Raw genomic sequence first — 27,500 nt, 5'->3', positions numbered from 1 at the left:
TGGGTGGTTCCTACTGACTGGTCCTAAAGAGGACCTGGGTGGTTCCTAATGAGGACTTGGGTGGTTCCTACTGACTGGTCCTAATGAGGACCTGGGTGGTTCCTACTGACTGGTCCTAATGAGGACCTGGGTGGTTCCTACTGACTGGTCCTAATGAGGACTTGGGTGGTTCCTACTGTAATTTGTAAGTCGCTCTGGATAAGAGCGTCTGCTAAATGACTTAAATGTAAATGTAAATGTTCCTACTGACTGGTCCTAATGGGGACTCTCACCCTCTCTAAATAGAAGACACAATACACCCCTGAGGTACACTCCAGACCACTAAACTGACAACACCCCTCAGACCAATCAGAACCTCACATAAAGACAACACACACACAAAAGCATTAGTGAGGTCGGGCACTGATGTTGGGAGATTAGGCTCGCAGTTGGAGTTCCAATTCATCCCAAAGGTGTTCGATGGGGTTGAGGTCAGGGCTCTGTGCAGGCCTGTCAAGTTCTTCCACAAAAAACACTTCCCCAAACTGTTGCCACAAAGTTGGAAGGACAGAATAGTCTAGAATGTCATTGTGTGCTGTAGCATTAAGATTTCCCTTCACTGGAACTAAGGGGTCCCGAACCATGAAAAACAGCCCCAGACCATTATTAATCCACCAAACTTTACAGTTGGCACTATGCATTGGGGCAGGTAGCGTCAGATGCCAGATGGCGAAGTGTGATTCATCACTCCAGAGAACACATTTCCACTGTTCTAGAGTCCAATGGTGGTGAGCTTTACACCACTCCAGTCCCCGTATGGTGGTGTGCGTGGTGATCTTAGGCTTGTGGGCAGCTGCTCGGCCATGGAATCCAATTTCATGAAGCTCCTCATGAAACTAACAGTTCTTGCGCTGACGTTGCTTCCAGAGGCAGTATGGAAACTTGGTACTGAGTGTTGCAACCGAGGACAGACGATTTTTACGCGCTTCAGCACTCAACGGTCCTGTTCTGTCAGCTTGTGTGGCCTACCACTTCGCGGCTGAGCCGTTGTTGCTCCTAGACGTTTCCACTTCACAATAGGGTACACAACTTGACGAACTGACTCGTTGGAAAGGTGGCATCCTGTGACACGTTGAACGTCAGTAAGGCCATTCTACTGTTAATGTTTGTCTATGGAGATTGCATGGCTGTGTGCTCGATTTTATACCCCTGTCAGCAACGGCTGAACTAGACAAATCCACTAATTTGAAGTGGTGTCCACATACTTTTGTGTATATAGTGTGTATAACCTCACCTTGTAGTGTGTGGAGACACTGTCCTGTCCGTATATCCCAGACCCTGACAGTAGAGTCAGCGTTGCCAGAGACCAGGATGTTGTTCTTTAGTTCCATACCGCTGGTCAGTGATTGGTGGCCGGTCAGCGTGTGGACACACCCTCCCGTCACTACGTCCCATACCCTGATGGAGGTGTCCAGAGATCCACTGACCACGTAGGCACCGTCAAACTGGAGGGGGGGAGGAGGAGGGGGGAGGGAGGGGGGGAGGGAGGGGGGGAGGAGGGGGAAGGAGGAGGAGGAGGGGGAGGAGGAGGGGGGAGGGGAGGGGGAGGAGGAGGGGGGAAGGAGGAGGAGGGGGGGGAGGAGGGGGAGGGGAGGGGGGAGGAGGAGGGGAGGGGGAGGGAGGGGAGGAGGGGGGGGGAGGGGGAGGAGGGGGAAGGAGGAGAGGAGGGGGAGGGAGGAGGGGGAAGGAGGAGGAGGAGGGGGAGGGAGGAGGGGGGGGAGGGGGAGGAGGAGAGGAGGGGGGAGGGAGGAGGAGGAGGGGGGAGGAGGGGGGGAGGAGGAGAGGAGAGGGAAGGAGGAGGAGGGGGAGGAGGAGATGAGGACTTAATGGTTAATGACAGGAGCATCAAAATTCACACTGAAGTGAAACACAAGAACAATGGTATGGACACAGTGTGTGTTTTAACTACAGAAGGGACGGCCTTATTTACCCAGAAGAAGAAATAGACCAGAAGAAGAAATAGACCAGAAGAAGAGACCGGGGCAGGAAGACAGGAGTGTGAGGGTGTGTTCTAACCAGGGAACTGGTTCAGGGAATAGAACCACAAAAACGGAAAACAACGACATTTTCGGAGGAACAGAAACCGAACCAGGAACGACAGTGATTTTTAGTATTCCGGAACAGAACCTTTATTTTCAAATCTAGAGAACCCGTTAATTAGATTGTTTTCTGTTCCCACAATATTCCTAACATCTAGTTTTGATGTCAGTAATAGCCTAAACAATATTCCTAACATCTAGTTTTGATGTCAGTAATAGCCTAAACAATATTCCTAACATCTAGTTTTGATGTCAGTAATAGCCTAAACAATATTCCTAACATCTAGTTTTGATGTCAGTAATAGCCTAAACAATATTCCTAACATCTAGTTTTGATGTCAGTAATAGCCTAAACAATATTCCTAACATCTAGTTTTGATGTCAGTAATAGCCTAAACAATATTCCTAACATCTAGTTTTGATGTCAGTAATAGCCTAAACAATATTCCTAACATCTAGTTTTGATGTCAGTAATAGCCTAAACAATATTCCTAACATCTAGTTTTGATGTCAGTAATAGCCTAAACAATATTCCTAACATCTAGTTTTGATGTCAGTAATAGCCTAAACAATATTCCTAACATCTAGTTTTGATGTCAGTAATAGCCTAAACAATATTCCTAACATCTAGTTGATGTCAGTAATAGCCTAAACAATATTCCTAACATCTAGTTTTGATGTCAGTAATAGCCCTAAACAATATTCCTAAACAATATCTAGTTTTGATGTCAGTAATAGCCTAAACAATATTCCTAACATCTAGTTTTGATGTCAGTAATAGCCTAAACAATATTCCTAACATCAGTTTTGATGTCAGTAATAGCCTAAACAATATTCCTAACATCTAGTTTTGATGTCAGTAATTAAACAATATTCCTAACATCTAGTTTTGATGTCAGTAAGCCTAAACAATATTCCTAACATCTAGTTTTGATGTCAGTAATAGCCTAAACAATATTCTAACATCAGTTTTGATGTCAGTAATAGCCTAAACAATATTCCTAACATCTAGTTTTGATGTCAGTAATAGCCTAAACAATATTCTAACATCAGTAATAGCCTAAACAATATTCCTAACATCTAGTTGATGTCAGTAATAGCCTAAACAATATTCCTAACATCTAGTTGATGTCAGTAATAGCCTAAACAATATTCCTAACATCTAGTTGATGTCAGTAATAGCCTAAACAATATTCCTAACATCTAGTTGATGTCAGTAATAGCCTAAACAATATTCCTAACATCTAGTTGATGTCAGTAATAGCCCTAAACACGTTCCAATTCACATCATGATGTTCAGTCACGTAAAGGCCCTTCCTTCCCACGCTAATCTGTGTTAAGGAATTTAACTACGCAAGTCAGTTAAGAACAGATTCTTATTTACAACGACGGCCTACCCCAGCCAAACCCGGGCTCACAATCACGGGCGGTGGTGATACAGCCTGGATTCGAACCAGGGTGTCTGTAGTGACGCCTCTAGCACGGAGATGCAGTGCCTTTAGCGTGGCACAGCGGTCTATCTCCTTCTCCCACTTCATGAAAACAAGCAAGCTGCTCTATCCACGCTAATCAGTGAAGGAAATGAATAGGCTAAATGGAAAACAATGTTGATTTCAAAGTCAAAACGGTTAGGAACATGAACGTTCAGAACGTTTTTGGTTGGAACCGGTTCAGAACGTTTTTGGTTGGAACCGGTTCAGAACGTTTTGGTTGGAACCGGTTCAGAGCGTTTTGGTTGGAACCGGTTCAGAGCGTTTTTGGTTGGAACCGGTTCAGAGCGTTTTGGTTGGAACCGGTTCAGAGCGTTTTGGTTGGAACCGGTTCAGAGCGTTTTGGTTGGAACCGGTTCAGAGCGTTTTGGTTGGAACCGGTTCAGAGCGTTTTTGGTTGGAACCGGTTCAGAGCGTTTTGGTTGGAACCGGTTCAGAACGCGTTTTTGGTTGGAACCGGTTCAGAACGTTTTTGGTTGGAACCGGTTCAGAACGTTTTTGGTTGGAACCGGTTCAGAACGTTTACAATGCTGGTCGGGGTTCTGTTTCAGAACAGAAAACAGATCGGTTCCATCCACTACCTGTAGTGAATAAACTGTTAGTGTGTCCCTGCAGAGTGTGTAGACAGGTCTCTGTCTCAGGGTGTGTGTGTGTCTCTACCTGTAGTGAATAGACTCTGTCTCAGGGTGTGTGTGTGTCTCTACCTGTAGTGAATAGACTCTTGTCTCAGGGGTGTGTGTGTCTCTACCTGTAGTGAATAGACTCTGTTTGTCTCAGGTCTCTGTCTCAGGGTGTGTGTGTGTCTCTACCTGTAGTGAATAGACTCTGTTAGTGTGTCCCTGCAGAGTGTGTAGACAGGTCTCTGTCTCAGGGTGTGTGTGTGTCTCTACCTGTAGTGAATAGACTCTGTTCGTGTGTCCCTGCAGAGTGTGTAGACAGGTCTCTGTCTCAGGGTGTGTGTGTGTAGACTCTGTCTCAGGGGTGTGTGTGTCTCTACCTGTAGTGAATAGACTCTGTAGTGTGTCCCTGCAGAGTGTGTAGACAGGTCTCTGTCTCAGGAATAGTGTGTGTGTTCCTACCTGTAGTGAAGGTAGACTCTGTCTCAGGGGTGTGTGTGTCTCTACCTGTAGTGAATAGACTCTGTCTCAGGGTGTGTGTCTCTACCTGTAGTGAATAGACTCTGTCTCAGGTGTGTGTGTGTCTCTACCTGTAGTGAATAGACTCTGTCTCAGGGGTGTGTGTCTACCTGTAGTGAATAGACTCTGTCTCAGGGTGTGTGTGTGTCTCTACCTGTAGTGAATAGACTCTGTCTCAGGGTGTGTGTGTCTACCTGTAGTGAATAGACTCTGTCTCAGGGTGTGTGTGTGTCCCTACCTGTAGTGAATAGACTCTGTTCGTGTGTCCCTGCAGAGTGTGTAGACAGGTCTCTGTCTCCGGGTCCCAGACTTTAACCATGAAGTCGTATCCTCCACTGACCACCCTGCGGCCGTCATACTGGACACACCGCACCGCCGCCACATGACCCGTCAGGACGTGGAGACACTCGCCAGAATCTACGTCCCACAGACGCAACGTAGCGTCACGGCTACCGCTCACAACCCTGGGAGGAGACAGAGGGACGAGGATTAGTCCAGACTCGTCGATCGGTCGATTGTTTTAGTCGAGCAGTGACAAATATATAGATAGATATATAAATACACATATATATAGAGATATATAAATACACATATATATATAGAGATATATAAATACACATATATATATATAGATATATAAATACACATATATATATATAGATATATATAGATAGATATATAAATACACATATATATATATATATATATATATAGATAGATAGATATATAAATACACATACATATAGATATATATATAAATACACATACATATAGATAGATATATAAATACACATAAATATAGATAGATATATAAATACACATATAGATAGATATATAAATACACATACATATAGATAGATATATAAATACACATATATATATATAGATATATAAATACACATACATATAGATAGATATATAAATACACATATATAGATAGATATATAAATACACATACATATAGATAGATATATAAATACACATACATATAGATAGATATATAAATACACACATATATATATAGATATATAAATACACATATATATATATAGATATATAAATACACATACATATAGATAGATATATAAATACACATACATATAGATAGATATATAAATACACATACATATAGATAGATATATATGCCTTAACCTCATGAGAATGTTTCCAGTTCACTAACACCAGCCTCAGACTGACCCAGTTGATACAATGTTTCAGTTCACTAACACCAGCTTCAGACTGACCCAGTTAATAGTTAATACAATGTTTCAGTTCACTAACATCAGCCTCAGACTGACCCAGTTAATACAATGTTTCAGTTCACTAACACCAGCTTCAGACTGACCCAGTTAATAGTTGATACAATGTTTCAGTTCACTAGTACCAGCTTCAGACTGACCCAGTTAATAGTTAATACAATGTTTCAGTTCACTAACACCAGCCCCAGACTGACCCAGTTAATAGTTAATACAATGTTTCAGTTCACTAGTACCAGCTTCAGACTGACCCAGTTAATACAATGTTTCAGTTCACTAACACCAGCTTCAGACTGACCCAGTTAATACAATGTTTCAGTTCACTAACACCAGCTTCAGACTGACCCAGTTAATACAATGTTTCAGTTCACTAACACCAGCCTCAGACTGACCCAGTTAATACAATGTTTCAGTTCACTAACACCAGCTTCAGACTGACCCAGTTAATACAATGTTTCAGTTCACTAACACCAGCTTCAGACTGACCCAGTTAATACAATGTTTCAGTTCACTAACACCAGCTTCAGACTGACCCAGTTAATAGTTAATACAATGTTTCAGTTCACTAACACCAGCTTCAGACTGACCCAGTTAATAGTTAATACAATGTTTCAGTTCACTAACACCAGCCTCAGACTGACCCAGTTAATAGTTAATACAATGTTTCAGTTCACTAACACCAGCCTCAGACTGACCCAGTTAATAGTTAATACAATGTTTCAGTTCACTAACACCAGCCTCAGACTGACCCAGTTAATAGTTAATACAATGTTTCAGTTCACTAGCATCAGCTTCAGACTGACCCAGTTAATAGTTGATACAATGTTTCAGTTCACTAACATCAGCTTCAGACTGACCCAGTTAATAGTTAATACAATGTTTCAGTTCACTAACACCAGCCTCAGACTGACCCAGTTAATAGTTAATACAATGTTTCAGTTCACTAACACCAGCCTCAGACTGACCCAGTTAATACAATGTTTCAGTTCACTAACATCAGCCTCAGACTGACCCAGTTAATAGTTGATACAATGTTTCAGTTCACTAACACCAGCTTCAGACTGACCCAGTTAATAGTTAATACAATGTTTCAGTTCACTAACATCAGCCTCAGACTGACCCAGTTAATAGTTGATACAATGTTTCAGTTCACTAACACCAGCTTCAGACTGACCCAGTTAATAGTTGATACAATGTTTCAGTTCACTAACACCAGCTTCAGACTGACCCAGTTAATAGTTAATACAATGTTTCAGTTCACTAACACCAGCCTCAGACTGACCCAGTTAATAGTTGATACAATGTTTCAGTTCACTAACACCAGCTTCAGACTGACCCAGTTAATAGTTAATACAATGTTTCAGTTCACTAACACCAGCCTCAGACTGACCCAGTTAATAGTTGATACAATGTTTCAGTTCACTAGCATCAGCTTCAGACTGACCCAGTTAATAGTTGATACAATGTTTCAGTTCACTAACACCAGCCTCAGACTGACCCAGTTAATAGTTGATACAATGTTTCAGTTCACTAACACCAGCCTCAGACTGACCCAGTTAATACAATGTTTCAGTTCACTAACATCAGCCTCAGACTGACCCAGTTAATAGTTGATACAATGTTTCAGTTCACTAACACCAGCTTCAGACTGACCCAGTTAATAGTTAATACAATGTTTCAGTTCACTAACACCAGCCTCAGACTGACCCAGTTAATAGTTGATACAATGTTTCAGTTCACTAGCATCAGCTTCAGACTGACCCAGTTAATAGTTGATACAATGTTTCAGTTCACTAGCATCAGCTTCAGACTGACCCAGTTAATAGTTGATACAATGTTTCAGTTCACTAACACCAGCTTCAGACTGACCCAGTTAATAGTTAATACAATGTTTCAGTTCACTAACACCAGCCTCAGACTGACCCAGTTAATAGTTAATACAATGTTTCAGTTCACTAACACCAGCCTCAGACTGACCCAGTTAATAGTTGATACAATGTTTCAGTTCACTAGTACCAGCTTCAGACTGACCCAGTTAATAGTTGATACAATGTTTCAGTTCACTAACACCAGCTTCAGACTGACCCAGTTAATAGTTAATACAATGTTTCAGTTCACTAACATCAGCCTCAGACTGACCCAGTTAATACAATGTTTCAGTTCACTAACACCAGCTTCAGACTGACCCAGTTAATAGTTGATACAATGTTTCAGTTCACTAGTACCAGCTTCAGACTGACCCAGTTAATAGTTAATACAATGTTTCAGTTCACTAACATCAGCCTCAGACTGACCCAGTTAATACAATGTTTCAGTTCACTAACACCAGCTTCAGACTGACCCAGTTAATAGTTGATACAATGTTTCAGTTCACTAGTACCAGCTTCAGACTGACCCAGTTAATAGTTAATACAATGTTTCAGTTCACTAACACCAGCCTCAGACTGACCCAGTTAATAGTTAATACAATGTTTCAGTTCACTAACACCAGCTTCAGACTGACCCAGTTAATACAATGTTTCAGTTCACTAACACCAGCCTCAGACTGACCCAGTTAATAGTTGATACAATGTTTCAGTTCACTAACACCAGCCTCAGACTGACCCAGTTAATACAATGTTTCAGTTCACTAACATCAGCCTCAGACTGACCCAGTTAATAGTTGATACAATGTTTCAGTTCACTAACACCAGCTTCAGACTGACCCAGTTAATAGTTAATACAATGTTTCAGTTCACTAACACCAGCCTCAGACTGACCCAGTTAATAGTTGATACAATGTTTCAGTTCACTAGCATCAGCTTCAGACTGACCCAGTTAATACAATGTTTCAGTTCACTAACATCAGCTTCAGACTGACCCAGTTAATAGTTGATACAATGTTTCAGTTCACTAACACCAGCTTCAGACTGACCCAGTTAATAGTTAATACAATGTTTCAGTTCACTAACACCAGCCTCAGACTGACCCAGTTAATAGTTAATACAATGTTTCAGTTCACTAACACCAGCCTCAGACTGACCCAGTTAATAGTTGATACAATGTTTCAGTTCACTAGCACCAGCTTCAGACTGACCCAGTTAATAGTTGATACAATGTTTCAGTTCACTAGTACCAGCTTCAGACTGACCCAGTTAATAGTTAATACAATGTTTCAGTTCACTAACATCAGCCTCAGACTGACCCAGTTAATACAATGTTTCAGTTCACTAACACCAGCTTCAGACTGACCCAGTTAATAGTTGATACAATGTTTCAGTTCACTAGTACCAGCTTCAGACTGACCCAGTTAATAGTTAATACAATGTTTCAGTTCACTAACACCAGCCTCAGACTGACCCAGTTAATAGTTAATACAATGTTTCAGTTCACTAGTACCAGCTTCAGACTGACCCAGTTAATACAATGTTTCAGTTCACTAACACCAGCTTCAGACTGACCCAGTTAATACAATGTTTCAGTTCACTAACACCAGCTTCAGACTGACCCAGTTAATACAATGTTTCAGTTCACTAACACCAGCTTCAGACTGACCCAGTTAATACAATGTTTCAGTTCACTAACACCAGCTTCAGACTGACCCAGTTAATACAATGTTTCAGTTCACTAACACCAGCTTCAGACTGACCCAGTTAATAGTTAATACAATGTTTCAGTTCACTAACACCAGCCTCAGACTGACCCAGTTAATACAATGTTTCAGTTCACTAACACCAGCTTCAGACTGACCCAGTTAATACAATGTTTCAGTTCACTAACACCAGCTTCAGACTGACCCAGTTAATAGTTAATACAATGTTTCAGTTCACTAACACCAGCCTCAGACTGACCCAGTTAATACAATGTTTCAGTTCACTAACACCAGCTTCAGACTGACCCAGTTAATAGTTAATACAATGTTTCAGTTCACTAACACCAGCTTCAGACTGACCCAGTTAATAGTTAATACAATGTTTCAGTTCACTAACACCAGCCTCAGACTGACCCAGTTAATAGTTAATACAATGTTTCAGTTCACTAACACCAGCCTCAGACTGACCCAGTTAATACAATGTTTCAGTTCACTAACACCAGCTTCAGACTGACCCAGTTAATACAATGTTTCAGTTCACTAACACCAGCTTCAGACTGACCCAGTTAATAGTTAATACAATGTTTCAGTTCACTAACACCAGCCTCAGACTGACCCAGTTAATACAATGTTTCAGTTCACTAACACCAGCTTCAGACTGACCCAGTTAATAGTTAATACAATGTTTCAGTTCACTAACACCAGCTTCAGACTGACCCAGTTAATAGTTAATACAATGTTTCAGTTCACTAACACCAGCCTCAGACTGACCCAGTTAATAGTTAATGCAATGTTTTAGTTCACTAACACCAGCCTCAGACTGACCCAGTTAATACAATGTTTCAGTTCACTAACACCAGCTTCAGACTGACCCAGTTAATAGTTAATACAATGTTTCAGTTCACTAACACCAGCTTCAGACTGACCCAGTTAATAGTTAATACAATGTTTCAGTTCACTAACACCAGCCTCAGACTGACCCAGTTAATACAATGTTTCAGTTCACTAACATCAGCCTCAGACTGACCCAGTTAATAGTTGATACAATGTTTCAGTTCACTAACACCAGCTTCAGACTGACCCAGTTAATAGTTAATACAATGTTTCAGTTCACTAACACCAGCCTCAGACTGACCCAGTTAATAGTTGATACAATGTTTCAGTTCACTAGCATCAGCTTCAGACTGACCCAGTTAATAGTTGATACAATGTTTCAGTTCACTAGCATCAGCTTCAGACTGACCCAGTTAATAGTTGATACAATGTTTCAGTTCACTAACACCAGCTTCAGACTGACAATGTTTCAGTTCACTAACACCAGCTTAGACTAGTTAATACAATGTTTCAGTTCACTAACACCAGCTTCAGACTGACCCAGTTAATAGTTATACAATGTTTCAGTTCACTAACACCAGCTTCAGACTGACCCAGTTAATACAATGTTTCAGTTCACTAACACCAGCTTCAGACTGACCCAGTTAATAGTTAATACAATGTTTCAGTTCACTAACACCAGCCTCAGACTGACCCAGTTAATACAATGTTTCAGTTCACTAACACCAGCTTCAGACTGACCCAGTTAATACAATGTTTCAGTTCACTAACACCAGCTTCAGACTGACCCAGTTAATAGTTAATACAATGTTTCAGTTCACTAACACCAGCCTCAGACTGACCCAGTTAATACAATGTTTCAGTTCACTAACACCAGCTTCAGACTGACCCAGTTAATAGTTAATACAATGTTTCAGTTCACTAACACCAGCCTCAGACTGACCCAGTTAATAGTTGATACAATGTTTCAGTTCACTAGCATCAGCTTCAGACTGACCCAGTTAATAGTTGATACAATGTTTCAGTTCACTAGTACCAGCTTCAGACTGACCCAGTTAATAGTTAATACAATGTTTCAGTTCACTAACATCAGCCTCAGACTGACCCAGTTAATACAATGTTTCAGTTCACTAACACCAGCTTCAGACTGACCCAGTTAATAGTTGATACAATGTTTCAGTTCACTAGTACCAGCTTCAGACTGACCCAGTTAATAGTTAATACAATGTTTCAGTTCACTAACACCAGCCTCAGACTGACCCAGTTAATAGTTGATACAATGTTTCAGTTCACTAGCATCAGCTTCAGACTGACCCAGTTAATAGTTGATACAATGTTTCAGTTCACTAGTACCAGCTTCAGACTGACCCAGTTAATAGTTAATACAATGTTTCAGTTCACTAACATCAGCCTCAGACTGACCCAGTTAATACAATGTTTCAGTTCACTAACACCAGCTTCAGACTGACCCAGTTAATAGTTGATACAATGTTTCAGTTCACTACACCAGCTTCAGACTGACCCAGTTAATAGTTAATACAATGTTTCAGTTCACTAACACCAGCCTCAGACTGACCCAGTTAATAGTTAATACAATGTTTCAGTTCACTAGTACCAGCTTCAGACTGACCCAGTTAATACAATGTTTCAGTTCACTAACACCAGCTTCAGACTGACCCAGTTAATACAATGTTTCAGTTCACTAACACCAGCTTCAGACTGACCCAGTTAATACAATGTTTCAGTTCACTAACACCAGCTTCAGACTGACCCAGTTAATACAATGTTTCAGTTCACTAACACCAGCTTCAGACTGACCCAGTTAATACAATGTTTCAGTTCACTAACACCAGCTTCAGACTGACCCAGTTAATAGTTAATACAATGTTTCAGTTCACTAACACCAGCCTCAGACTGACCCAGTTAATACAATGTTTCAGTTCACTAACACCAGCTTCAGACTGACCCAGTTAATACAATGTTTCAGTTCACTAACACCAGCTTCAGACTGACCCAGTTAATAGTTAATACAATGTTTCAGTTCACTAACACCAGCCTCAGACTGACCCAGTTAATACAATGTTTCAGTTCACTAACACCAGCTTCAGACTGACCCAGTTAATAGTTAATACAATGTTTCAGTTCACTAACACCAGCCTCAGACTGACCCAGTTAATAGTTGATACAATGTTTCAGTTCACTAGCATCAGCTTCAGACTGACCCAGTTAATAGTTGATACAATGTTTCAGTTCACTAGTACCAGCTTCAGACTGACCCAGTTAATAGTTAATACAATGTTTCAGTTCACTAACATCAGCCTCAGACTGACCCAGTTAATACAATGTTTCAGTTCACTAACACCAGCTTCAGACTGACCCAGTTAATAGTTGATACAATGTTTCAGTTCACTAGTACCAGCTTCAGACTGACCCAGTTAATAGTTAATACAATGTTTCAGTTCACTAACACCAGCCTCAGACTGACCCAGTTAATAGTTAATACAATGTTTCAGTTCACTAGTACCAGCTTCAGACTGACCCAGTTAATACAATGTTTCAGTTCACTAACACCAGCTTCAGACTGACCCAGTTAATACAATGTTTCAGTTCACTAACACCAGCTTCAGACTGACCCAGTTAATACAATGTTTCAGTTCACTAACACCAGCTTCAGACTGACCCAGTTAATACAATGTTTCAGTTCACTAACACCAGCTTCAGACTGACCCAGTTAATACAATGTTTCAGTTCACTAACACCAGCTTCAGACTGACCCAGTTAATAGTTAATACAATGTTTCAGTTCACTAACACCAGCCTCAGACTGACCCAGTTAATACAATGTTTCAGTTCACTAACACCAGCTTCAGACTGACCCAGTTAATACAATGTTTCAGTTCACTAACACCAGCTTCAGACTGACCCAGTTAATAGTTAATACAATGTTTCAGTTCACTAACACCAGCCTCAGACTGACCCAGTTAATACAATGTTTCAGTTCACTAACACCAGCTTCAGACTGACCCAGTTAATAGTTAATACAATGTTTCAGTTCACTAACACCAGCTTCAGACTGACCCAGTTAATAGTTAATACAATGTTTCAGTTCACTAACACCAGCCTCAGACTGACCCAGTTAATAGTTAATACAATGTTTCAGTTCACTAACACCAGCCTCAGACTGACCCAGTTAATACAATGTTTCAGTTCACTAACACCAGCTTCAGACTGACCCAGTTAATACAATGTTTCAGTTCACTAACACCAGCTTCAGACTGACCCAGTTAATAGTTAATACAATGTTTCAGTTCACTAACACCAGCCTCAGACTGACCCAGTTAATACAATGTTTCAGTTCACTAACACCAGCTTCAGACTGACCCAGTTAATAGTTAATACAATGTTTCAGTTCACTAACACCAGCTTCAGACTGACCCAGTTAATAGTTAATACAATGTTTCAGTTCACTAACACCAGCCTCAGACTGACCCAGTTAATAGTTAATGCAATGTTTTAGTTCACTAACACCAGCCTCAGACTGACCCAGTTAATACAATGTTTCAGTTCACTAACACCAGCTTCAGACTGACCCAGTTAATAGTTAATACAATGTTTCAGTTCACTAACACCAGCTTCAGACTGACCCAGTTAATAGTTAATACAATGTTTCAGTTCACTAACACCAGCCTCAGACTGACCCAGTTAATACAATGTTTCAGTTCACTAACATCAGCCTCAGACTGACCCAGTTAATAGTTGATACAATGTTTCAGTTCACTAACACCAGCTTCAGACTGACCCAGTTAATAGTTAATACAATGTTTCAGTTCACTAACACCAGCCTCAGACTGACCCAGTTAATAGTTGATACAATGTTTCAGTTCACTAGCATCAGCTTCAGACTGACCCAGTTAATAGTTGATACAATGTTTCAGTTCACTAGCATCAGCATCAGACTGACCCAGTTAATAGTTGATACAATGTTTCAGTTCACTAACACCAGCTTCAGACTGACCCAGTTAATAGTTAATACAATGTTTCAGTTCACTAACACCAGCCTCAGACTGACCCAGTTAATAGTTAATACAATGTTTCAGTTCACTAACACCAGCCTCAGACTGACCCAGTTAATACAATGTTTCAGTTCACTAACACCAGCTTCAGACTGACCCAGTTAATACAATGTTTCAGTTCACTAACACCAGCTTCAGACTGACCCAGTTAATAGTTAATACAATGTTTCAGTTCACTAACACCAGCTCAGACTGACCCAGTTAATAGTTGATACAATGTTTCAGTTCACTAACACCAGCTTCAGACTGACCCAGTTAATAGTTAATACAATGTTTCAGTTCACTAACATCAGCTTCAGACTGACCCAGTTAATACAATGTTTCAGTTCACTAACACCAGCTTCAGACTGACCCAGTTAATAGTTAATACAATGTTTCAGTTCACTAACACCAGCTTCAGACTGACCCAGTTAATAGTTAATACAATGTTTCAGTTCACTAACACCAGCTTCAGACTGACCCAGTTAATACAATGTTTCAGTTCACTAACACCAGCTTCAGACTGACCCAGTTAATAGTTAATACAATGTTTCAGTTCACTAGTACCAGCCTCAGACTGACCCAGTTAATAGTTAATACAATGTTTCAGTTCACTAACACCAGCCTCAGACTGACCCAGTTAATAGTTAATACAATGTTTCAGTTCACTAGTACCAGCTTCAGACTGACCCAGTTAATACAATGTTTCAGTTCACTTCAGACTGACCCAGTTAATAGTTAATACAATGTTTCAGTTCACTAACACCAGCCTCAGACTGACCCAGTTAATACAATGTTTCAGTTCACTAACACCAGCCTCAGACTGACCCAGTTAATAGTTGATACAATGTTTCAGTTCACTAACACCAGCTTCAGACTGACCCAGTTAATAGTTAATACAATGTTTCAGTTCACTAACACCAGCCTCAGACTGACCCAGTTAATAGTTGATACAATGTTTCAGTTCACTAACATTTCAGACTGACCCAGTTAATAGTTGATACAATGTTTCAGTTCACTAACATCAGCTTCAGACTGACCCAGTTAATAGTTGATACAATGTTTCAGTTCACTAACACCAGCTTCAGACTGACCCAGTTAATAGTTAATACAATGTTTCAGTTCACTAACACCAGCCTCAGACTGACCCAGTTAATAGTTAATACAATGTTTCAGTTCACTAACACCAGCCTCAGACTGACCCAGTTAATAGTTGATACAATGTTTCAGTTCACTAGTACCAGCTTCAGACTGACCCAGTTAATAGTTGATACAATGTTTCAGTTCACTAGTACCAGCTTCAGACTGACCCAGTTAATAGTTAATACAATGTTTCAGTTCACTAACATCAGCCTCAGACTGACCCAGTTAATACAATGTTTCAGTTCACTAACACCAGCTTCAGACTGACCCAGTTAATAGTTGATACAATGTTTCAGTTCACTAGTACCAGCTTCAGACTGACCCAGTTAATAGTTAATACAATGTTTCAGTTCACTAACACCAGCCTCAGACTGACCCAGTTAATAGTTAATACAATGTTTCAGTTCACTAGTACCAGCTTCAGACTGACCCAGTTAATACAATGTTTCAGTTCACTAACACCAGCTTCAGACTGACCCAGTTAATACAATGTTTCAGTTCACTAACACCAGCTTCAGACTGACCCAGTTAATACAATGTTTCAGTTCACTAACACCAGCTTCAGACTGACCCAGTTAATACAATGTTTCAGTTCACTAACACCAGCTTCAGACTGACCCAGTTAATACAATGTTTCAGTTCACTAACACCAGCTTCAGACTGACCCAGTTAATAGTTAATACAATGTTTCAGTTCACTAACACCAGCCTCAGACTGACCCAGTTAATACAATGTTTCAGTTCATAACACCAGCTTCAGACTGACCCAGTTAATACAATGTTTCAGTTCACTAACACCAGCTTCAGACTGACCCAGTTAATAGTTAATACAATGTTTCAGTTCACTAACACCAGCCTCAGACTGACCCAGTTAATACAATGTTTCAGTTCACTAACACCAGCTTCAGACTGACCCAGTTAATAGTTAATACAATGTTTCAGTTCACTAACACCAGCTTCAGACTGACCCAGTTAATAGTTAATACAATGTTTCAGTTCACTAACACCAGCCTCAGACTGACCCAGTTAATAGTTAATACAATGTTTCAGTTCACTAACACCAGCCTCAGACTGACCCAGTTAATACAATGTTTCAGTTCACTAACACCAGCTTCAGACTGACCCAGTTAATACAATGTTTCAGTTCACTAACACCAGCTTCAGACTGACCCAGTTAATAGTTAATACAATGTTTCAGTTCACTAACACCAGCCTCAGACTGACCCAGTTAATACAATGTTTCAGTTCACTAACACCAGCTTCAGACTGACCCAGTTAATAGTTAATACAATGTTTCAGTTCACTAACACCAGCTTCAGACTGACCCAGTTAATAGTTAATACAATGTTTCAGTTCACTAACACCAGCCTCAGACTGACCCAGTTAATAGTTAATGCAATGTTTTAGTTCACTAACACCAGCCTCAGACTGACCCAGTTAATACAATGTTTCAGTTCACTAACACCAGCTTCAGACTGACCCAGTTAATAGTTAATACAATGTTTCAGTTCACTAACACCAGCTTCAGACTGACCCAGTTAATAGTTAATACAATGTTTCAGTTCACTAACACCAGCCTCAGACTGACCCAGTTAATACAATGTTTCAGTTCACTAACATCAGCCTCAGACTGACCCAGTTAATAGTTGATACAATGTTTCAGTTCACTAACACCAGCTTCAGACTGACCCAGTTAATAGTTAATACAATGTTTCAGTTCACTAACACCAGCAGACTCAGATACAATGACCCAGTTAATCAGTTCAGATACAATGTTTCAGTTCAGTTCACTAGCATCAGCTTCAGACTGACCCAGTTAATACAATGTTTCAGTTCACTAACACCAGCTTCAGACTGACCCAGTTAATACAATGTTTCAGTTCACTAACACCAGCTTCAGACTGACCCAGTTAATACAATGTTTCAGTTCACTAACACCAGCTTCAGACTGACCCAGTTAATACAATGTTTCAGTTCACTAACACCAGCTTCAGACTGACCCAGTTAATACAATGTTTCAGTTCACTAACACCAGCTTCAGACTGACCCAGTTAATAGTTAATACAATGTTTCAGTTCACTAACACCAGCCTCAGACTGACCCAGTTAATACAATGTTTCAGTTCACTAACACCAGCTTCAGACTGACCCAGTTAATACAATGTTTCAGTTCACTAACACCAGCTTCAGACTGACCCAGTTAATAGTTAATACAATGTTTCAGTTCACTAACACCAGTTCAGACTAGTTAATACAATGTTTCAGTTCACTAACACCAGCTTCAGACTGACCCAGTTAATAGTTAATACAATGTTTCAGTTCACTAACACCAGCCTCAGACTGACCCAGTTAATAGTTGATACAATGTTTCAGTTCACTAACATCAGCTTCAGACTGACCCAGTTAATAGTTGATACAATGTTTCAGTTCACTAGTACCAGCTTCAGACTGACCCAGTTAATAGTTAATACAATGTTTCAGTTCACTAACATCAGCCTCAGACTGACCCAGTTAATACAATGTTTCAGTTCACTAACACCAGCTTCAGACTGACCCAGTTAATAGTTGATACAATGTTTCAGTTCACTAGTACCAGCTTCAGACTGACCCAGTTAATAGTTTACAATGTTTCAGTTCACTAACACCAGCCTCAGACTGACCCAGTTAATAGTTGATACAATGTTTCAGTTCACTAGCACCAGCTTCAGACTGACCCAGTTAATAGTTGATACAATGTTTCAGTTCACTAGTACCAGCTTCAGACTGACCCAGTTAATAGTTAATACAATGTTTCAGTTCACTAACATCAGCCTCAGACTGACCCAGTTAATACAATGTTTCAGTTCACTAACACCAGCTTCAGACTGACCCAGTTAATAGTTGATACAATGTTTCAGTTCACTAACACCAGCTTCAGACTGACCCAGTTAATAGTTAATACAATGTTTCAGTTCACTAACACCAGCCTCAGACTGACCCAGTTAATAGTTAATACAATGTTTCAGTTCACTAGTACCAGCTTCAGACTGACCCAGTTAATACAATGTTTCAGTTCACTAACACCAGCTTCAGACTGACCCAGTTAATACAATGTTTCAGTTCACTAACACCAGCTTCAGACTGACCCAGTTAATACAATGTTTCAGTTCACTAACACCAGCTTCAGACTGACCCAGTTAATACAATGTTTCAGTTCACTAACACCAGCTTCAGACTGACCCAGTTAATACAATGTTTCAGTTCACTAACACCAGCTTCAGACTGACCCAGTTAATAGTTAATACAATGTTTCAGTTCACTAACACCAGCCTCAGACTGACCCAGTTAATACAATGTTTCAGTTCACTAACACCAGCTTCAGACTGACCCAGTTAATACAATGTTTCAGTTCACTAACACCAGCTTCAGACTGACCCAGTTAATAGTTAATACAATGTTTCAGTTCACTAACACCAGCCTCAGACTGACCCAGTTAATACAATGTTTCAGTTCACTAACACCAGCTTCAGACTGACCCAGTTAATAGTTAATACAATGTTTCAGTTCACTAACACCAGCCTCAGACTGACCCAGTTAATAGTTGATACAATGTTTCAGTTCACTAGCATCAGCTTCAGACTGACCCAGTTAATAGTTGATACAATGTTTCAGTTCACTAGTACCAGCTTCAGACTGACCCAGTTAATAGTTAATACAATGTTTCAGTTCACTAACATCAGCCTCAGACTGACCCAGTTAATACAATGTTTCAGTTCACTAACACCAGCTTCAGACTGACCCAGTTAATAGTTGATACAATGTTTCAGTTCACTAGTACCAGCTTCAGACTGACCCAGTTAATAGTTAATACAATGTTTCAGTTCACTAACACCAGCCTCAGACTGACCCAGTTAATAGTTAATACAATGTTTCAGTTCACTAGTACCAGCTTCAGACTGACCCAGTTAATACAATGTTTCAGTTCACTAACACCAGCTTCAGACTGACCCAGTTAATACAATGTTTCAGTTCACTAACACCAGCTTCAGACTGACCCAGTTAATACAATGTTTCAGTTCACTAACACCAGCTTCAGACTGACCCAGTTAATACAATGTTTCAGTTCACTAACACCAGCTTCAGACTGACCCAGTTAATACAATGTTTCAGTTCACTAACACCAGCTTCAGACTGACCCAGTTAATAGTTAATACAATGTTTCAGTTCACTAACACCAGCCTCAGACTGACCCAGTTAATACAATGTTTCAGTTCACTAACACCAGCTTCAGACTGACCCAGTTAATACAATGTTTCAGTTCACTAACACCAGCTTCAGACTGACCCAGTTAATAGTTAATACAATGTTTCAGTTCACTAACACCAGCCTCAGACTGACCCAGTTAATACAATGTTTCAGTTCACTAACACCAGCTTCAGACTGACCCAGTTAATAGTTAATACAATGTTTCAGTTCACTAACACCAGCTTCAGACTGACCCAGTTAATAGTTAATACAATGTTTCAGTTCACTAACACCAGCCTCAGACTGACCCAGTTAATAGTTAATACAATGTTTCAGTTCACTAACACCAGCCTCAGACTGACCCAGTTAATACAATGTTTCAGTTCACTAACACCAGCTTCAGACTGACCCAGTTAATACAATGTTTCAGTTCACTAACACCAGCTTCAGACTGACCCAGTTAATAGTTAATACAATGTTTCAGTTCACTAACACCAGCCTCAGACTGACCCAGTTAATACAATGTTTCAGTTCACTAACACCAGCTTCAGACTGACCCAGTTAATAGTTAATACAATGTTTCAGTTCACTAACACCAGCTTCAGACTGACCCAGTTAATAGTTAATACAATGTTTCAGTTCACTAACACCAGCCTCAGACTGACCCAGTTAATAGTTAATGCAATGTTTCAGTTCACTAACACCAGCCTCAGACTGACCCAGTTTAATACAATGTTTCAGTTCACTAACACCAGCTTCAGACTGACCCAGTTAATAGTTAATACAATGTTTCAGTTCACTAACACCAGCTTCAGACTGACCCAGTTAATAGTTAATACAATGTTTCAGTTCACTAACACCAGCCTCAGACTGACCCAGTTAATACAATGTTTCAGTTCACTAACATCAGCCTCAGACTGACCCAGTTAATAGTTGATACAATGTTTCAGTTCACTAACACCAGCTTCAGACTGACCCAGTTAATAGTTAATACAATGTTTCAGTTCACTAACACCAGCCTCAGACTGACCCAGTTAATAGTTGATACAATGTTTCAGTTCACTAGCATCAGCTTCAGACTGACCCAGTTAATAGTTGATACAATGTTTCAGTTCACTAGCATCAGCTTCAGACTGACCCAGTTAATAGTTGATACAATGTTTCAGTTCACTAACACCAGCTTCAGACTGACCCAGTTAATAGTTAATACAATGTTTCAGTTCACTAACACCAGCTTCAGACTGACCCAGTTAATAGTTAATACAATGTTTCAGTTCACTAACACCAGCCTCAGACTGACCCAGTTAATACAATGTTTCAGTTCACTAACACCAGCTTCAGACTGACCCAGTTAATACAATGTTTCAGTTCACTAACACCAGCTTCAGACTGACCCAGTTAATAGTTAATACAATGTTTCAGTTCACTAACACCAGCCTCAGACTGACCCAGTTAATAGTTAATACAATGTTTCAGTTCACTAGTACCAGCTTCAGACTGACCCAGTTAATACAATGTTTCAGTTCACTAACACCAGCTTCAGACTGACCCAGTTAATACAATGTTTCAGTTCACTAACACCAGCTTCAGACTGACCCAGTTAATACAATGTTTCAGTTCACTAACACCAGCTTCAGACTGACCCAGTTAATACAATGTTTCAGTTCACTAACACCAGCTTCAGACTGACCCAGTTAATAGTTAATACAATGTTTCAGTTCACTAACACCAGCCTCAGACTGACCCAGTTAATACAATGTTTCAGTTCACTAACACCAGCTTCAGACTGACCCAGTTAATACAATGTTTCAGTTCACTAACACCAGCTTCAGACTGACCCAGTTAATAGTTAATACAATGTTTCAGTTCACTAACACCAGCCTCAGACTGACCCAGTTAATACAATGTTTCAGTTCACTAACACCAGCTTCAGACTGACCCAGTTAATAGTTAATACAATGTTTCAGTTCACTAACACCAGCCTCAGACTGACCCAGTTAATAGTTGATACAATGTTTCAGTTCACTAGCATCAGCTTCAGACTGACCCAGTTAATAGTTGATACAATGTTTCAGTTCACTAGTACCAGCTTCAGACTGACCCAGTTAATAGTTAATACAATGTTTCAGTTCACTAACATCAGCCTCAGACTGACCCAGTTAATACAATGTTTCAGTTCACTAACACCAGCTTCAGACTGACCCAGTTAATAGTTGATACAATGTTTCAGTTCACTAGTACCAGCTTCAGACTGACCCAGTTAATAGTTAATACAATGTTTCAGTTCACTAACACCAGCCTCAGACTGACCCAGTTAATAGTTAATACAATGTTTCAGTTCACTAGTACCAGCTTCAGACTGACCCAGTTAATACAATGTTTCAGTTCACTAACACCAGCTTCAGACTGACCCAGTTAATACAATGTTTCAGTTCACTAACACCAGCTTCAGACTGACCCAGTTAATACAATGTTTCAGTTCACTAACACCAGCTTCAGACTGACCCAGTTAATACAATGTTTCAGTTCACTAACACCAGCTTCAGACTGACCCAGTTAATACAATGTTTCAGTTCACTAACACCAGCTTCAGACTGACCCAGTTAATAGTTAATACAATGTTTCAGTTCACTAACACCAGCCTCAGACTGACCCAGTTAATACAATGTTTCAGTTCACTAACACCAGCTTCAGACTGACCCAGTTTAATACAATGTTTCAGTTCACTAACACCAGCTTCAGACTGACCCAGTTAATAGTTAATACAATGTTTCAGTTCACTAACACCAGCCTCAGACTGACCCAGTTAATACAATGTTTCAGTTCACTAACACCAGCCTTCAGACTGACCCAGTTAATAGTTAATACAATGTTTCAGTTCACTAACACCAGCTTCAGACTGACCCAGTTAATAGTTAATACAATGTTTCAGTTCACTAACACCAGCCTCAGACTGACCCAGTTAATAGTTAATACAATGTTTCAGTTCACTAACACCAGTTCAGACTGACCCAGTTAATACAATGTTTCAGTTCACTAACACCAGCTTCAGACTGACCCAGTTAATACAATGTTTCAGTTCACTAACACCAGCTTCAGACTGACCCAGTTAATAGTTAATACAATGTTTCAGTTCACTAACACCAGCCTCAGACTGACCCAGTTAATAGTTAATACAATGTTTCAGTTCACTAACACCAGCTTCAGACTGACCCAGTTAATAGTTAATACAATGTTTCAGTTCACTAACACCAGCTTCAGACTGACCCAGTTAATAGTTAATACAATGTTTCAGTTCACTAACACCAGCCTCAGACTGACCCAGTTAATAGTTAATACAATGTTTTCAGTTCACTAACACCAGCCTCAGACTGACCCAGTTAATACAATGTTTCAGTTCACTAACACCAGCTTCAGACTGACCCAGTTAATAGTTAATACAATGTTTCAGTTCACTAACACCAGCTTCAGACTGACCCAGTTAATAGTTAATACAATGTTTCAGTTCACTAACACCAGCCTCAGACTGACCCAGTTAATACAATGTTTCAGTTCACTAACATCAGCTTCAGACTGACCCAGTTAATAGTTGATACAATGTTTCAGTTCACTAACACCAGCTTCAGACTGACCCAGTTAATAGTTAATACAATGTTTCAGTTCACTAACACCAGCCTCAGACTGACCCAGTTAATAGTTGATACAATGTTTCAGTTCACTAGCATCAGCTTCAGACTGACCCAGTTAATAGTTAATACAATGTTTCAGTTCACTAACATCAGCTTCAGACTGACCCAGTTAATAGTTGATACAATGTTTCAGTTCACTAACACCAGCTTCAGACTGACCCAGTTAATAGTTAATACAATGTTTCAGTTCACTAACACCAGCCTCAGACTGACCCAGTTAATAGTTAATACAATGTTTCAGTTCACTAACACCAGCCTCAGACTGACCCAGTTAATACAATGTTTCAGTTCACTAACACCAGCTTCAGACTGACCCAGTTAATACAATGTTTCAGTTCACTAACACCAGCTTCAGACTGACCCAGTTAATAGTTAATACAATGTTTCAGTTCACTAACACCAGCCTCAGACTGACCCAGTTAATAGTTAATACAATGTTTCAGTTCACTAACACCAGCTTCAGACTGACCCAGTTAATACAATGTTTCAGTTCACTAACACCAGCTTCAGACTGACCCAGTTAATACAATGTTTCAGTTCACTAACACCAGCCTCAGACTGACCCAGTTAATACAATGTTTCAGTTCACTAACACCAGCTTCAGACTGACCCAGTTAATACAATGTTTCAGTTCACTAACACCAGCTTCAGACTGACCCAGTTAATGTTAATACAATGTTTCAGTTCACTAACACCAGCCTCAGACTGACCCAGTTAATACAATGTTTCAGTTCACTAACACCAGCTTCAGACTGACCCAGTTAATAGTTAATACAATGTTTCAGTTCACTAACACCAGCCTCAGACTGACCCAGTTAATAGTTAATACAATGTTTCAGTTCACTAACACCAGCCTCAGACTGACCCAGTTAATACAATGTTTCAGTTCACTAACACCAGCTTCAGACTGACCCAGTTAATAGTTAATACAATGTTTCAGTTCACTAACACCAGCTTCAGACTGACCCAGTTAATAGTTAATACAATGTTTCAGTTCACTAACACCAGCATCAGCTTCAGATGACCCAGTTAATAGTTGATACAATGTTTCAGTTCACTAGTACCAGCTTCAGACTGACCCAGTTAATAGTTAATACAATGTTTCAGTTCACTAACATCAGCCTCAGACTGACCCAGTTAATACAATGTTTCAGTTCACTAACACCAGCTTCAGACTGACCCAGTTAATAGTTGATACAATGTTTCAGTTCACTAACACCAGCTTCAGACTGACCCAGTTAATAGTTAATACAATGTTTCAGTTCACTAACACCAGCCTCAGACTGACCCAGTTAATAGTTAATACAATGTTTCAGTTCACTAACACCAGCTTCAGACTGACCCAGTTAATACAATGTTTCAGTTCACTAACACCAGCTTCAGACTGACCCAGTTAATACAATGTTTCAGTTCACTAACACCAGCTTCAGACTGACCCAGTTAATACAATGTTTCAGTTCACTAACACCAGCTTCAGACTGACCCAGTTAATACAATGTTTCAGTTCACTAACACCAGCTTCAGACTGACCCAGTTAATACAATGTTTCAGTTCACTAACACCAGCTTCAGACTGACCCAGTTAATAGTTAATACAATGTTTCAGTTCACTAACACCAGCCTCAGACTGACCCAGTTAATACAATGTTTCAGTTCACTAACACCAGCTTCAGACTGACCCAGTTAATACAATGTTTCAGTTCACTAACACCAGCTTCAGACTGACCCAGTTAATAGTTAATACAATGTTTCAGTTCACTAACACCAGCCTCAGACTGACCCAGTTAATACAATGTTTCAGTTCACTAACACCAGCTTCAGACTGACCCAGTTAATAGTTAATACAATGTTTCAGTTCACTAACACCAGCTTCAGACTGACCCAGTTAATAGTTAATACAATGTTTCAGTTCACTAACACCAGCCTCAGACTGACCCAGTTAATAGTTAATACAATGTTTCAGTTCACTAACACCAGCCTCAGACTGACCCAGTTAATACAATGTTTCAGTTCACTAACACCAGCTTCAGACTGACCCAGTTAATACAATGTTTCAGTTCACTAACACCAGCTTCAGACTGACCCAGTTAATAGTTAATACAATGTTTCAGTTCACTAACACCAGCCTCAGACTGACCCAGTTAATACAATGTTTCAGTTCACTAACACCAGCTTCAGACTGACCCAGTTAATAGTTAATACAATGTTTCAGTTCACTAACACCAGCTTCAGACTGACCCAGTTAATAGTTAATACAATGTTTCAGTTCACTAACACCAGCTTCAGACTGACCCAGTTAATAGTTAATACAATGTTTCAGTTCACTAACACCAGCTTCAGACTGACCCAGTTAATAGTTAATACAATGTTTCAGTTCACTAACACCAGCTTCAGACTGACCCAGTTAATAGTTAATACAATGTTTCAGTTCACTAACACCAGCCTCAGACTGACCAGTTAATAGTTAATACAATGTTTCAGTTCACTAACATCAGCCTCAGACTGACCCAGTTAATAGTTGATACAATGTTTCAGTTCACTAACACCAGCTTCAGACTGACCCAGTTAATAGTTAATACAATGTTTCAGTTCACTAACACCAGCCTCAGACTGACCCAGTTAATAGTTGATACAATGTTTCAGTTCACTAGCATCAGCTTCAGACTGACCCAGTTAATAGTTGATACAATGTTTCAGTTCACTAACATCAGCTTCAGACTGACCCAGTTAATAGTTGATACAATGTTTCAGTTCACTAACACCAGCTTCAGACTGACCCAGTTAATAGTTAATACAATGTTTCAGTTCACTAACACCAGCCTCAGACTGACCCAGTTAATAGTTAATACAATGTTTCAGTTCACTAACACCAGCCTCAGACTGACCCAGTTAATACAATGTTTCAGTTCACTAACACCAGCTTCAGACTGACCCAGTAATAATACAATGTTTCAGTTCACTAACACCAGCTTCAGACTGACCCAGTTAATAGTTAATACAATGTTTCAGTTCACTAACACCAGCCTTCAGACTGACCCAGTTAATAGTTAATACAATGTTTCAGTTCACTAACACCAGCTTCAGACTGACCCAGTTAATAGTTAATACAATGTTTCAGTTCACTAACACCAGCTTCAGACTGACCCAGTTAATAGTTAATACAATGTTTCAGTTCACTAACACCAGCCTCAGACTGACCCAGTTAATAGTTGATACAATGTTTCAGTTCACACATCAGCCTCAGACAATGTTTCAGACCCAGTTAATAGTGATACAATGTTTCAGACTAGCACCAGCTTCAGACTGACCCAGTTAATAGTTGATACAATGTTTCAGTTCACTAACACCAGCTTCAGACTGACCCAGTTAATAGTTAATACAATGTTTCAGTTCACTAACACCAGCCTCAGACTGACCCAGTTAATACAATGTTTCAGTTCACTAACACCAGCTCAGACTCAGACAATGTTTCAGACCCAGTTAATAGTTGATACAATGTTTCAGTTCACTAACACCAGCTTCAGACTGACCCAGTTAATAGTTAATACAATGTTTCAGTTCACTAACACCAGCCTCAGACTGACCCAGTTAATAGTTAATACAATGTTTCAGTTCACTAACACCAGCTTCAGACTGACCCAGTTAATAGTTAATACAATGTTTCAGTTCACTAACACCAGCTTCAGACTGACCCAGTTAATAGTTAATACAATGTTTCAGTTCACTAACACCAGCTTCAGACTGACCCAGTTAATAGTTAATACAATGTTTCAGTTCACTAACACCAGCTTCAGACTGACCCAGTTAATACAATGTTTCAGTTCACTAACACCAGCTTCAGACTGACCCAGTTAATACAATGTTTCAGTTCACTAACACCAGCTTCAGACTGACCCAGTTAATACAATGTTTCAGTTCACTAACACCAGCTTCAGACTGACCCAGTTAATAGTTAATACAATGTTTCAGTTCACTAACACCAGCTTCAGACTGACCCAGTTAATACAATGTTTCAGTTCACTAACACCAGC

At 40.0% G+C, this 27,500-nt stretch overlaps 1 long non-coding RNA gene and 1 pseudogene across 1 annotated transcript in view; both read right to left on the bottom strand.

The window, feature by feature from the left end:
* The window catches only part of LOC127906604 (uncharacterized), a 3,092-nt gene extending 2,930 nt beyond the window's left edge, over positions 1–162 (bottom strand). The window contains exon 1 of the long non-coding RNA XR_008062018.1: positions 127–162. This is a non-coding gene — a long non-coding RNA (uncharacterized LOC127906604). The remainder of the gene's footprint in view (positions 1–126) is intronic.
* Positions 1–27,500, bottom strand: part of LOC127906602 (F-box/WD repeat-containing protein 7-like) — a 90,112-nt pseudogene that overhangs the window by 10,665 nt on the left and 51,947 nt on the right.

Source organism: Oncorhynchus keta, chromosome 13 (genome assembly GCF_023373465.1).
Source record: "Oncorhynchus keta strain PuntledgeMale-10-30-2019 chromosome 13, Oket_V2, whole genome shotgun sequence".
In the NCBI taxonomy this organism is placed as follows: domain Eukaryota; kingdom Metazoa; phylum Chordata; class Actinopteri; order Salmoniformes; family Salmonidae; genus Oncorhynchus; species Oncorhynchus keta.
The sequence above is the reverse complement of the archived record's forward strand: the minus strand, read 5'-3'. Positions and strand labels throughout refer to the sequence as shown.